The sequence below is a fragment of the Podarcis gaigeae genome (assembly GCF_964106915.1).
Source record: "Podarcis gaigeae genome assembly, chromosome: 1".
NCBI lineage: Eukaryota > Metazoa > Chordata > Lepidosauria > Squamata > Lacertidae > Podarcis > Podarcis gaigeae.
Window position 1 is genome coordinate 96606449 of NC_139678.1, and position 12439 is coordinate 96618887.

Consider the following 12439-nt stretch of genomic DNA (forward strand, 5'->3'; position numbering starts at 1 on the left):
TTATACACCCACACCCACCCACAAAAAGAGGCTTTCATAACTGAGAAAATATTTAAACACTTATTATTAAGTCACTTAATAGCTCCAAGGAGAGTAAAAGTGCAGAAGCGCTACTTTGAAATTTCAAACAGTATATATAAATAAAATGGCAGCTATCAGAAGAAAGATAATCAATCCTTCCGGAGCAAAGACATAAACAAGCAAGGACTGTTGTCACCGTTTCTAATGGCAATTCTCCACTGTCTTCCTTTCGTTCCCCAGGCTGCCGGTGTGTTGTTGGTAGAGGGGAGCAAAAGAGTTATACAGAGTAAGGGAACTTATGGCGAAGGAGGAACCCTGCAGAGAATGAGAATCTAATTTATGGCAAAGCAGTAACTCCACAGAGAATGGAAAAGTAATTTTCTGCTACACAAATGCTGTGCATTTATTAATCAAGTTACAAAACACTTTTGTGGAAATATTTGGAAATAGTGGTGTGCTGGGGTTGTTGACAAACTTTCCTAGGACAGAAGTCAACTAGGGGATACCTATGCTGTTCTTTGAGAAAGACTTGTTGTTGTTGTTGTTGTTGTTGTTGTTCCAATGCTGCCCTGGTGTTATTGTTTTCAGGGCCTACAAAGGAGATGTTCTGAAGATGACATCTCCACTTTTGGAATAATTAGGGAATTCCTTTTCTCCTCCCTCTCCTTTTAAGACAGGTTTGGTGCTTCCAGCATTCCAGTGACTAGGAATGTTGGGGAATTCTGATGAAAACAGAAAAGGAAGTGGAAATTGCTGCAGCTTGTATGTGGTCATGAATGAAAATCAGTAAAGCAAATACAATCAGTATTTGTTCACAACACTGTTTTTATGTCCACAAATGATATATAGTGGTTTCCCTTATATTAAGATGAATGTATGTTGTGTAAGTTATGTAAATAACTCAATTAGTGGATAGTGAGCCAAATTTTATAGTATATAGTGGAAACTGAACTGCTGTGGAATGAAAACAGCACTGATTGTGATAAATACAGGTTGAATCAAAAATTGCTGCCTTCTTACATCCCTAGTTGTGACTCATCTGGCTTGTGCTGCACTCCAGTCCATCACTACATTTCACTGGCCTTTGTGTCACAATGCCTTTAAATGAGTACAGTGGGAACATATGCTCTTGCTGACATATCACACATTAGGTGGCACTTTTTGCCCTATTGTGTTTGTTCTAATTTGAAGGCTGAGCCAACATCATGTTTAACTCATTGTGTCTCCTCACACTGTGATTGGGTCAGATTTAGATCATGAATTAGATCAGTTTAGATTTATTTATGTATATAACTTCACACAAAAGGAGACCTAAGGTGTATGGTACAAGGGAGAAGAAAGTCAAAATGTCAAAGGTACAGCTTCAGACAACCAAAAAACTGGAAGTGCAAAAGTAAGAAAGGGTGGGATTAAATTAATCCAAATTATTTCCTCCTCAAAAGGCATCTGAGTCCTGAGGTGACTCAAAATTTGATGCCTGATGCCCTAGAGTGATAATGTCAGCCTTAAAAGAAAGAGAAAAGTTTACTTTAACATACCTTAACACACCATTTCTATAATAAATTATTTTCAGGACATGAAAGGAGGACCAACAAAACTAGACAGAACATGATTCACATGTAAGAGCTTTAAAGCAATTTTCATTCTAAAAACTTGGCAGAAAGCTGCTAGCAGATGTAACCAGGCCTTGTCATGTAAAGGTAAAAGCACTCCTGTCTTTCATAATACTCCTGTATATTCTTCATGCAGTCATTCATGCCAACAATGTACAAAATAACAGGAAACAGGTAGACTTTTAATGGAAGTGAGATTACACTATATTTTCCTGTTCATAGGGCAAGCTAGAGATTGGCAATGGAAATACACAAATCAATATCAAGAAGGAAAAATGGAATTGTCTGCATATATTTTGCTAACTCCTGCTACTTTAATAAGACTGTATACCTACATGCTGTATTTTTGTACCAAGTAGCACATATAGTTCATGTCCTATGGATGCCAATGAATACCCTCATAAATATCAGACATCACATTGAAAAAAGGCTTCCATACTTCTGTGAACAATATTGTCCACAAGAAGATGGTTTTAGGAGTGTTCATGCATTACATTCAACAGATGGGAAGCAACAACCTGGAAAGGTAGGCTATCTAGAAGAAGGAAAACTCTGATCCCAGGAATACATGGTGAGAGAATATCTGCACCTGCTGCATTGTGGGATATCTTCAGGAGAAGGAAAGGCTAAGGGGTAAACTCAGTGCTATTTTTCTAGAAAAATAGGTACCATGAATGCCTTCCTCATTCTCTTAGAATGCCAATGGCACCCACCTGAGAGGAGACAGAACTGAGTTCCAGTGAGTTCCAGCTGAAAAAAGTCCTGAGTAAACCCTACACAAATCCTGAGTTGAGTACCTAAGGCAGTTGGATGGTGTCTTATATGCCTCTTTCCGGCAAGCTGGTGCCTTTGGACCACATGAGTGAGGCCAAGGAAGTATTTTGTCGTCCGGGAAGTCCAGGACTTCCATACACACTACTCAGGCTTGGGCCCAAGAGACTTCACTTCAGTGATGCAAGCACAGATCATGGAGCTACACAGGTTGAGGAAGTCTGGTGTATAGAAAACTATTTATACCACTGACTGAAACAGAAGGTGGTTACTGTTCTGTCCCTAAGAAGATATTGGACCATCACTACAGGAGTCTCTAAAAAGGTTTGTGTCCCAGACGTATGGCTCATGATCTCACTGCAATTACTAAACTAGGACTTGAGTATAATGCTGGGCGGGTAGGAGGGGCCATGGAAGATGTAGTAACTTGAAAGGATGGTGGGTGGCTTATGAAGATTAATAAAAGTACTTTGTAGCTAAATGCTTTTATAGTGTTTCCCCCTCCTTTGTTCCTACAGATGATTATATTAAATGTATGCATAACTTTGTTCCCATATTGCTTTAATACCAATGCTCAAAGACTTCTACAAACATCAGCACATTTAGCCTCTAACCACTCAAATGAAGCTGCAATTATGATAATTAGGAAATGGCATCATGTCATCAATATGCATTTGGAGGTTGAACTTGTATCAGAGATAATTAACTGGAGATGTAATTAAAGCTCCTCTCCCTTCGAAAAAGAGAGGTAAATATGATCACAACATGAGCATAAATTAATGAAACAACTGTCTTTTGCTCAAGATTATACAACTGTTAACATTAATACAGAGCACAGAAGGGGAAGGGAAATCTTAACAGGGACTTTCCAAAGAATAATGTCTGTAATTAATTAATGTTTGTAGTTCTGTATGTGCGCATTAACTAAAGGGCCAAAGGTGGCTCTTACCTGAGCTTATCTAAACATTTGTATGGGGTTACATTTTGATGTTGTTTATTGTCCTAAGCTCCTGTGAAAGGAAGGGAAGGGTGGGATACAAATAAATTAATTGTGATGATGATGCTGTCTCATTTGAAGAAATCTAGATTTGTTATGGCCTGATCTAGTCTGGGTTTTGTGGTATGGTGAGAGCCAGAATATGATCTGGAGGCACATGTGGCTGTCAGCTTGCTGAAGCTAAGCAGGTCTGGGTCTGATCAGTGCCTGGAGACCATATTTATCCCAGTTTGGGTTCCATGATGCAAGAAAGGTGGGATATACATGTAAGTAAGATAGATAGCTGCAAAAAGCAGAAAAACTGGAGGAAACATATGCTACCTTCTCATTTACTACTATGAAAAATCTGGATTTATAAGTCTCTCCACCCACTGAATATCTATCGCTTTAGGATATAGTATCATTGAGAACATCTAGACCCATTCTTAATTCTAGTGCTATTAGTAATGCTATTCACCTTTTTAAAGGAATTATATAAAGTTATTAAAGAACAAGGTTTCTAATAACAACAACTGTTTCTGAACCCATTTTTGGTGGGCAGAGTACTCTTGCCATCCTTGCAACAGCCCTATGAATTTGGTTAAAATGGAAGTAACAACAAATTGCCCAAGGTCACCCAGGTAGCAAGGCTGAAAAAAGATTGTTAACCTGTCTTCTCATGTCAAAATACAACACTCTAACTCTCAACCCCAACATGCTATGTTGTATTTCCAATGTTTCCACAAACCTGATGCTCAAGAAATGGGGATGGGAAAAAAGACAAGTCTGCATTGACATACCAAATTATTTTAAATTACAACATGCTTCATACTCACACAAGTATTTACAGGCAATTTTAAGAAGTACATAAAGCAAGAATGGGAAACCTATGGCCCTCCAGATAAAGTTTGACACCAACTTCCACTAGCCGCAGACAGAATGATGGGAGTTGTAGTTCATCAACATCCGGGGAACCACAAGTTCCACATCCCTGTCCTGGGGAGACATCCAACTAAGTCATAATCAGAGCAGACCCACTGAAATCAAAGCCAGAATAGCAGGGAATTTTAGATGCCTCATTCATAGGGCAAGTACAGCCCATCTATAGGCCTGTCAAGGTAATAATCTTATTTTGTGGGGCACTATCACTGCAGGTTTGAAGACAAGGTGTGTGGTTAATAAATACAAATAGAAATAAATCTGATACTTGCAGTTTCAACCTGTAAATTTAACACAGGGCACAGGCCAAGTTTAGTCATCTTCTTTGCTGTAACAAATCCACCCATGCCACGAGCAAGAAAAAGAATACATAAAAAATCAAGAATGAACTTGTACCTCTAGATGGGTAGGACACACACTGTGCTTTTAGAGGTAGGCATGCCATCTCCCATCTTCACTTCTAAGCAAACATAAGCAAACTGGAGGAATGGTTTGCTTTTGCTGAACAGTAGCTTTGTTCTTAACCAAAGTTTGCAAATGTGCAAGTTCTCCAAATTTTGATAACTACTTAAAAACATCTTGTCACAAATGTGCAGATCTTACACAACTGGAAATACTTTCATTCAACAAACTTTTAAAGTGTCCTGTCTCTTCCTACAGACTTTTTTTTTAATATTATCATTTTGCTCTTCCTGGATTTTATTCTGTCATGTTTACTTTATTAGATTGGTCTGCCATTGGACTGTATCATCCTTTGTAACATGGTGTCTAATTTCAACAGAAATATAATTATTGACAAAATGGGAGGGTTTTGTTTTTAACTTGTCTTGTAGCTCAGTTACAGTACCATTCTTCATATACCATTCTTGACCCTACTCAGTAATCCCTTTGTGATGTTATAGATTCTACAATCCTAGTGCCCGAACTGTACTAAAATTGGTCCTCCCTATCTGCCACTGTGTACCAAGTACTTTAATTGTTTTCCATATATGACCAAGCACACAACATCTGTCTACACTTGGTACCCTTGATGTTTGCAGAGGATGATTTTTATAAACCTCAAAGTTGAGTATGTCAAGCATCTCACTATCATTAGGTGAAATGTGCATGGTTCTAGATGCAGTTGTGGTCTACATACCTTGGAACTACCATTGCACTTGTGATGTGTACCCATTTCCCAGGCACATCTACCGGTACTTGATTTCAGAGGAATGTATGTCTACCTAACTGTGCTCAGGATCAAAGCAAGACACTTAGGAATACTTCTGTGAAATCCAGTGCTCTTATGTGCTGTATTGTTCTCTACATCTCCACAGTATAGCCTCCATTTCTGACTCACATTTGTCACAAACATCTCTCCCAATTTTCCCTGACAACTACATTCTCTTCCTCCTGATTTTACTAGATACTAACCTTTTCATAGGATTATTTGACCCCATTTTTTTGCACACAAAGTTTACCCCCTTTTTTGTCTGCAGGGTTCAACAGTATCACTACCTACTACTCAGAACTACGTTTTCTTTCCTTCACATTTTCCTTTGTTTGCCCTTCAGTAGTAGTACTGTCAGTGATGCCAGTTATATGGAATGAGTACCCTTGGGGAAAATAAAACAAAAGCAAGGATGACATTTGCTTCTCAAAAAAGTATGCCTGACATACTTTCTCATAAAATTGTCTGCTAGACAAACAAACCATGGACGCATCTCCAACCCTACCAGGCTTATGCAACGTCTAAATTATCTCTATGAGTGGGGTCCTGTAGGTTGGCTAACTGTTCCTTATTTATTAATATTAGATTTTAATACTAAATATATTTCATGAAAGGGACGCGGCTGGCACTGTAGGTTAAACCACAGAGCCTAGGACTTGCCGATCAGAAGGTCGTCAGTTCAAATCCCCACCACGGGGTGAGCTCCCGTTGCTGGGTCCCTGCTCCTGCCAACCTAGCAGTTTGAAAGCATGTCAAAGTGCAAGTAGATATATAGGTACCACTCCAGCGGGAAGGTAAACAGCATTTCCATGCGCTGCTCTGGTTCGCCAGAAGAGGCTTAGTCATGCTGGCTACATGACCCAGAAGTTGTATGCCGGCTCCCTCGGCCAGTAAAGCAAGATGAGTGCCGCAACCCCAGAGTTGGTCACGACTGGACCTAATGGTCAGGGCTCCCTTTACCTTTATATTTCATGAAATAATGGACGAGTGGCAAGCTTAGTGTACTGGATGAGAGAATCAGCTGCTTTGTGAGGACTTAAAGCCTACCTAAATATCTGAGCTTTCCTATTCCATTCATAGCTCAGTGCTCTATATCACTGGTCTTCAACCATACTTTACCTCAAGCTTGCATAATGGGACTCATTTCTTAATTTTTTGTTACCACATTTGTGTATAACTGTAGCAGCACTGGTATGGCCTAGCTTGGGTCAGACATGATCCTTTCATGGATCCTGGCCCAAAAGCTGACAATGGCCACATACCCTGCTCTGGGTGTGGTTGTGGCCCCTCACAGGTAGCTTTCCACTCACAAGTTATGAGCAGTCACGTCCCAGTGGCCAGCCATTTTAAATTACCCAGCCGGCTGCACTGCAGGGCAGGACAACCTACCAAAACAAAAGTTCAACTGCCCAGACAATGAGCATAGTCTGGTCTGCCAACTGAGGATAAAAGCCAACTCCGCCTACAGTTTGCAGTGCAGTTGGCCCAAGAGCTTATGGATCCTAACCTACCAGTTGACAACGGATCCTCTAAATCACTGGTCTTCAGCAGGTGGGTTGGGACCCACTATTGGGCCAAGGCTTCATTCAAAGTGGCTCGTAACAGGAGCACTATCACCATACAAAGAAATGGGTCTCCAAATGCATGTTTGAGTTAAAAGTGGGTCTTGGGTCTGAAAAAGGTTGAAGATATCTGCTCTAAATCACCTTATCTCAAAACCATATGTGTATGCCACTATGGTGTTGTTGGATAATAATTGACATTATTAAATTATAGAATAAATATTAAAATGTGTGTGAGAAAGACCAAAAAAGTGAAGGTTGTATGTGCAAGAAAACCATGGGAGACGAATGGAATGACATGTATGCAGGAGCTATTACTATAACGGTTAAGGACAAAGGAAGGAAGGAGGGAAAGATAATAAAATTGCTATGCCTCCTGATTAAACCTTTGCTTGTAAGTGTATAAATGGTTGTTCTCTTTTCATATCCAGTGTGCTACCGTCAACTACTTGCTGGTTGAGGTTATGTCACACTGGCCTCGCAACGTCTAAATAAATGTCCTGTTTGACTTGAAAATTGGAGTTTGGATCTTATTGGCCATCCAGGATGAACTCACAGGGTATTGGGTATTGAGTCCAAATATTTTTCCAACAATGTAATTCCATGCTTGGTCAAAATTGAAGCTGAAAATAGTTGTGTTTCTCCAACTGCACTGGCATGCAGCTCATTTCTGGGTTCAATTCAAAGTTCTGGGGGCTTTTTTAAACCTTGAAAGTCCAGCATATGATTTATGACTGAAGTGCCTTAAGAGTCTGTTGGCTCCACAAATACATATAAGATCTACAGTTGTTTCCTCCGCAAGTGCTTACCCATAGCTTTTTCAACACCATTTGAATACTACCACCATTGAAGACTATAAGGGACAGGGTTTATATGGTTGTTGCGCTCTGGCTATGGAACGTTCTCACCCAGGAAGTTGTGGTTCAACAGCAGACAAATACTTAAAAACAAAAACAAAAACCAGGCGATTAAATCCTCTCTGCATTGCCTTCGCAATGTTTGGAAGTTTTGCTTTTAATTCTGCTGACTGCTGTTATACTGTGTTGTTTTAATGTGCTTTTTTGCTTTTGTTTCAATTTGTAATCTTAAGTTTTTGCAAACTGCCCTGGAAATCTGTTGAAGAGTAGGGTATAATAAATCAAATCAATGAATAAATATTTAAAATGTAGTGTATAAAGTGGATCAGAATCCCACCATGAAATCACAGCATGTTAAGAGCTTTGCAGCACCTGCTTTGCCTTTTATTTGCCTGCTATAAACTGGGCATCTCATGTTATATGTGTTATTCAGTAGCTTCATATGTGCTACAATGCAGATCTAACTACATCATCTGTCCGCTTTCAATAGCAGATTGAACTAATTTATCATCCTTATTCAGTCCTTACAACATGTGGGGAGACACAATAAAGCAGCATTTTAAACCACTTCTGATCAAGCCTTGTTTAGCTCTCTAGCTATTACCTTAGCTGGCACTACAGGAAATGAGTGATCAAACTGATTAGACAATATCTTCTTCTGCATATTACTACTGTAAACTTATTCATTCTTTAAGTGCTCCACAAAACCCAAATGCCTATTTCTCTAGTCACTCATCACAAAAAATAAAATTATTATTTTTTCTACCCAGGTCTTAACAGTGATGATAATGATGATTTGCTCTGGGTGCTTATATGTTATCCAAAGAAACTGAACATGTTGAAACATCAGCTTTTATAGCCTGCTGTGTTTCTGGGGTTGCCAAATGTAGCTTCCACAGGCACACATATGCATGGGCAGTAGTGTAGGAACTGGCCCATAGGCTGCCTCATAGAGTATGGGTAGATTCTAACTATGGTTTGGGTGCCTTTGCTCATGAACAGATATGGAAGGAAATCTAAGATACTAAACATTGGGTTTTACTCAGAGAAGTCACATTGATATTAATGAACATGACTAAAGTCATATATAATGTCAACAGGTCTATTTTGAGTAAAGCTTGGTTGACTACTACCTATTCTATGGAGAATGAATATAACCATTCTGACTTCTCCATATTTTCCTTGAAACTGAAAAAAGACTCTTCACCTTGTGTGTTTTGCAAGCAAATCACCTGCTTGGTTACACACATAAAAATATTCTTGTTATGCTTTCTTTGTCCTCTGGAAACACTAGTGCTCTTTGAAGATCAAAGGGAATATAGGGGGAATTTTTTTTTAACTGTGATAACAATCATTATAGTCTACAAGCAAAAACAAGGAATATACCATTTCTAAGAACAGGTGTGTGAGAAGCTTGCTTCTCTCTCTCTCTCTCTCTCTCTCTCTCTCTCTCTCTCTCTCTCCCTCTCTGCAAAATGAAATTGTGTTGACTTCCTTTATAGGCACTGGGCTACTTAATATGTGGCAATGAACTCATCTAAACTATATATAAGCTTAACCCACTCTGACCAATGTTCTGCTTCAAGTCAAGCTCAATGAAGTTCAGGATTCACACTTTACTGAGAGAAGCTCAATCAATAACTGGCATGGTTGTTTTTAATTTACTCAGCTCTGAAAATAACTGAATCAAACAAAGATAGTACCTCTCGAGGAGTACTGTCATACCTTGGGTTGAAGTAGCTTCGGGGTGAGCATTTTCGGGTTGCAGTAATGGAATGTGTTAATTCCAGGTTTCGCCACTCACGCATGTGCAGACGCTCAAAATGACGTCACGCGCATGCGCGGAAGCGACAAATCATGACCCGCGCACGAGCAGACACAGGTTGTGTTCACTTCAGGATGCAAACGGGGCTCCGGAACGGATCCCATTCGCATCCAGAGGTACCAATGTATATATTTTATCATAGAAAGAGAGACATGCGCAATACCTGAAGCTCTTTCTGAAATCCGTACAAATGAATTAAACAAACAAATGATGTTTAAATCTCAGCATCAGTCTTTTGTTATCTGGAGCACCTTTCTCCAGCTTGGTGCCTTCCAGATCATTTAGATTACAACTCCAATCATGACAGTGCTAGATGGAGTTGATGGGAGTTGTAGTCCAAAACATCTGAAGGGCACTGTGTTGGAGAAAGCTGGCTTACAGTGCCTGCCATGTAATAAAACACAACATATCTTCAATAAGTAATACAGTGGTACCTCGGGTTAAGAACTTAATTCATTCTGGAGGTCGATTCTTAACCTGAAACTGTTCTTAACCTGAGGTACCACTTTAGCTAATGGGGGCCTCCCGCTGCCGCCGCGCAGCTGTGCGATTTCTGTTCTCACCCTGAAGCAAAGTTCTTAACCCGAGATACTATTTCTGGGTTAGCGGAGTCTGTAGCCTGAAGCGTCTGTAACCCAAGGTACCACTGTATGGGGCTCTGCTCACAGGAGCCATGAAAATCCCTAGCCATATTACTATTTCCTTTTTTTTTATAAACTTCTTACAATGGCCTATTTTCCAATAACACCACATTTCGTTGTTCTTTGGTTTTATGTAAGGAAGAACTGCAAAAAAATGCAGTAGTTTGCACTGAAAGCCATGGCTATCTATACGAGGCCTAGAGGAAGCTGGGGGGGGGGGGCACACAACTACTACAGCTCAATGCTGTCATTATTTTTGTTCCACCTATCCTGTAACACTGATTTGTAATGGGAGGCAGTCAACACAGAAAGTTGAAAAACTTCTTGGCATTCCATACACACTGAGCCTCTTTCTCTAGGGTATCGTACATTCATATCTGGAGGAGTAGGGGAGTGAACCAAATTTGTGCTTGGGGTACTATCAACACGGTAGGCCTAAAGCTGAAATATTCTCCACTTTTTGGGATTTGCAGTTTCTGTGCTCATTGAATTGTCACTAGATGGCATTTAAAACTGGAGGATCATTCTGGAACAACATTTACTGCCTCAGTTGCCCTTAAGTCTGTAAAGCTTTTCAAAGACCGCTCAAGATGACAGCCAGGGAGGTAATGAAAATGCTATATGTTGCCTTTGGACATTGCAGCAGTAGTAATCTCCAAGAACAAACTATTAGAAGTACTACATTTCATACCTTAATATCCGCTGCTTTTAAGGAATGAAAATTCCCATCTAAGCCATTATCTATAAGACCGGTGATCTCTTGTACTCAATAAAGACAGTCTGTAGATTTTTAATGTGCAGAGCTGGCCTAGTGACTAATTACATGGCACGGCATGTGGCACTGTACCATCTTCCGTTCAGCTGGGTCATTGTAATTAATTGCCTGAGCAAAGTAGTTTCCAGGATGCTGTTATAAATAATGAATGTTTAAATCTGGAGTAGGTTAGAAAACTCTGGGGATTCCAGCATTCTTTCTTTACAAAAGCTAAATCTTCCAGGTTGCTCTGAAGAAATGAGGCCACTGATGTAAAGAGCCTAACACACCTCTGGCACATAAATGGCTGAATGGTAGTAGCAGGGGTGATAGTATTACAGTAGTACTTCGGGTTACATACGCTTCAGATTACATACATTTCAGGTTACAGACTCTGCTAACCTGGAAGTAGTATCTTGGGTTAAGAACTTTGCTTCAGGATGAGAACGAAAATAATGCTCCGGCGGCACAGCAGGAGCAGGAGGCCCCATTAGCTAAAGTGGTGCTTCAGGTTAAGAACAGTTTCAGGTTAAGAACAGACCTCCGGAACAAATTAAGTACTTAACCCGAGGTACCACTGTAGTATATTTCAGCTGAATCCTATTAAAAGTGCAGACAGCACTTGATTCTGCCTACATACTGTGAAAGTTTATTCATGGTATGTACAAAGGATGTAGAGGTCTTTATGTACAGGCCTATATCTAATCTATCCCATAAACTCAGGCATGTCAGCATCATCAAAACGTTTTAAAATATGGTAGAAAATATAGGCAAAATACGTTTTAGAAGTTTGGTTTAAAACTCACATGACAGCATTTAGGACTGCTTACATTTCTTTCTTTCTTAAAGACTTACCTCTCGCTGAAGATACTTTGATTCTGAGAATGATACACTTTCTAGGCCAATGAGTTTAAAAGCTTAGGGAGAGGCTACCAGGAGTGTCTCTCTGTTTTCCTTCCTTGTTCACATTTGAAGCCAGAATGCACTATCTGCCCTCAGCTGCCTGCAATGCAAGCACAGTAGAGGAGTTGAATGATCTCTCATTTTTATATCTGGGCTCAAGCCATTTAGGGCTTCTTAGTTCAGAACAACAAAAAGTCACAACTTTGAATTGCTCTCAGATGAGTGCCAAGAGCTAATGCAAACTCTGAAATAACAGTGAATACCTTTGTAATCAAAGTTAGCAGCTCACAATTGCACTGATTCTAAGACAAGTGACTTGAAACAATTACTGAGTAGTATATCCCTAGTAATATCACATGGGGCTTTT

General features: G+C 39.8%; 1 protein-coding gene across 3 annotated transcripts in view; it reads right to left on the minus strand.

Moving 5' to 3' along the window:
* The window catches only part of NCKAP5 (NCK associated protein 5), a 610895-nt gene that overhangs the window by 540326 nt on the left and 58130 nt on the right, over positions 1–12439 (minus strand). For all 3 annotated transcript variants that reach the window (XM_083703012.1, XM_083703010.1, XM_083703011.1), the window contains one exon: positions 12025–12172. The gene's annotated coding sequence lies outside the window, so the exon portion shown is untranslated. The remainder of the gene's footprint in view (positions 1–12024; positions 12173–12439) is intronic.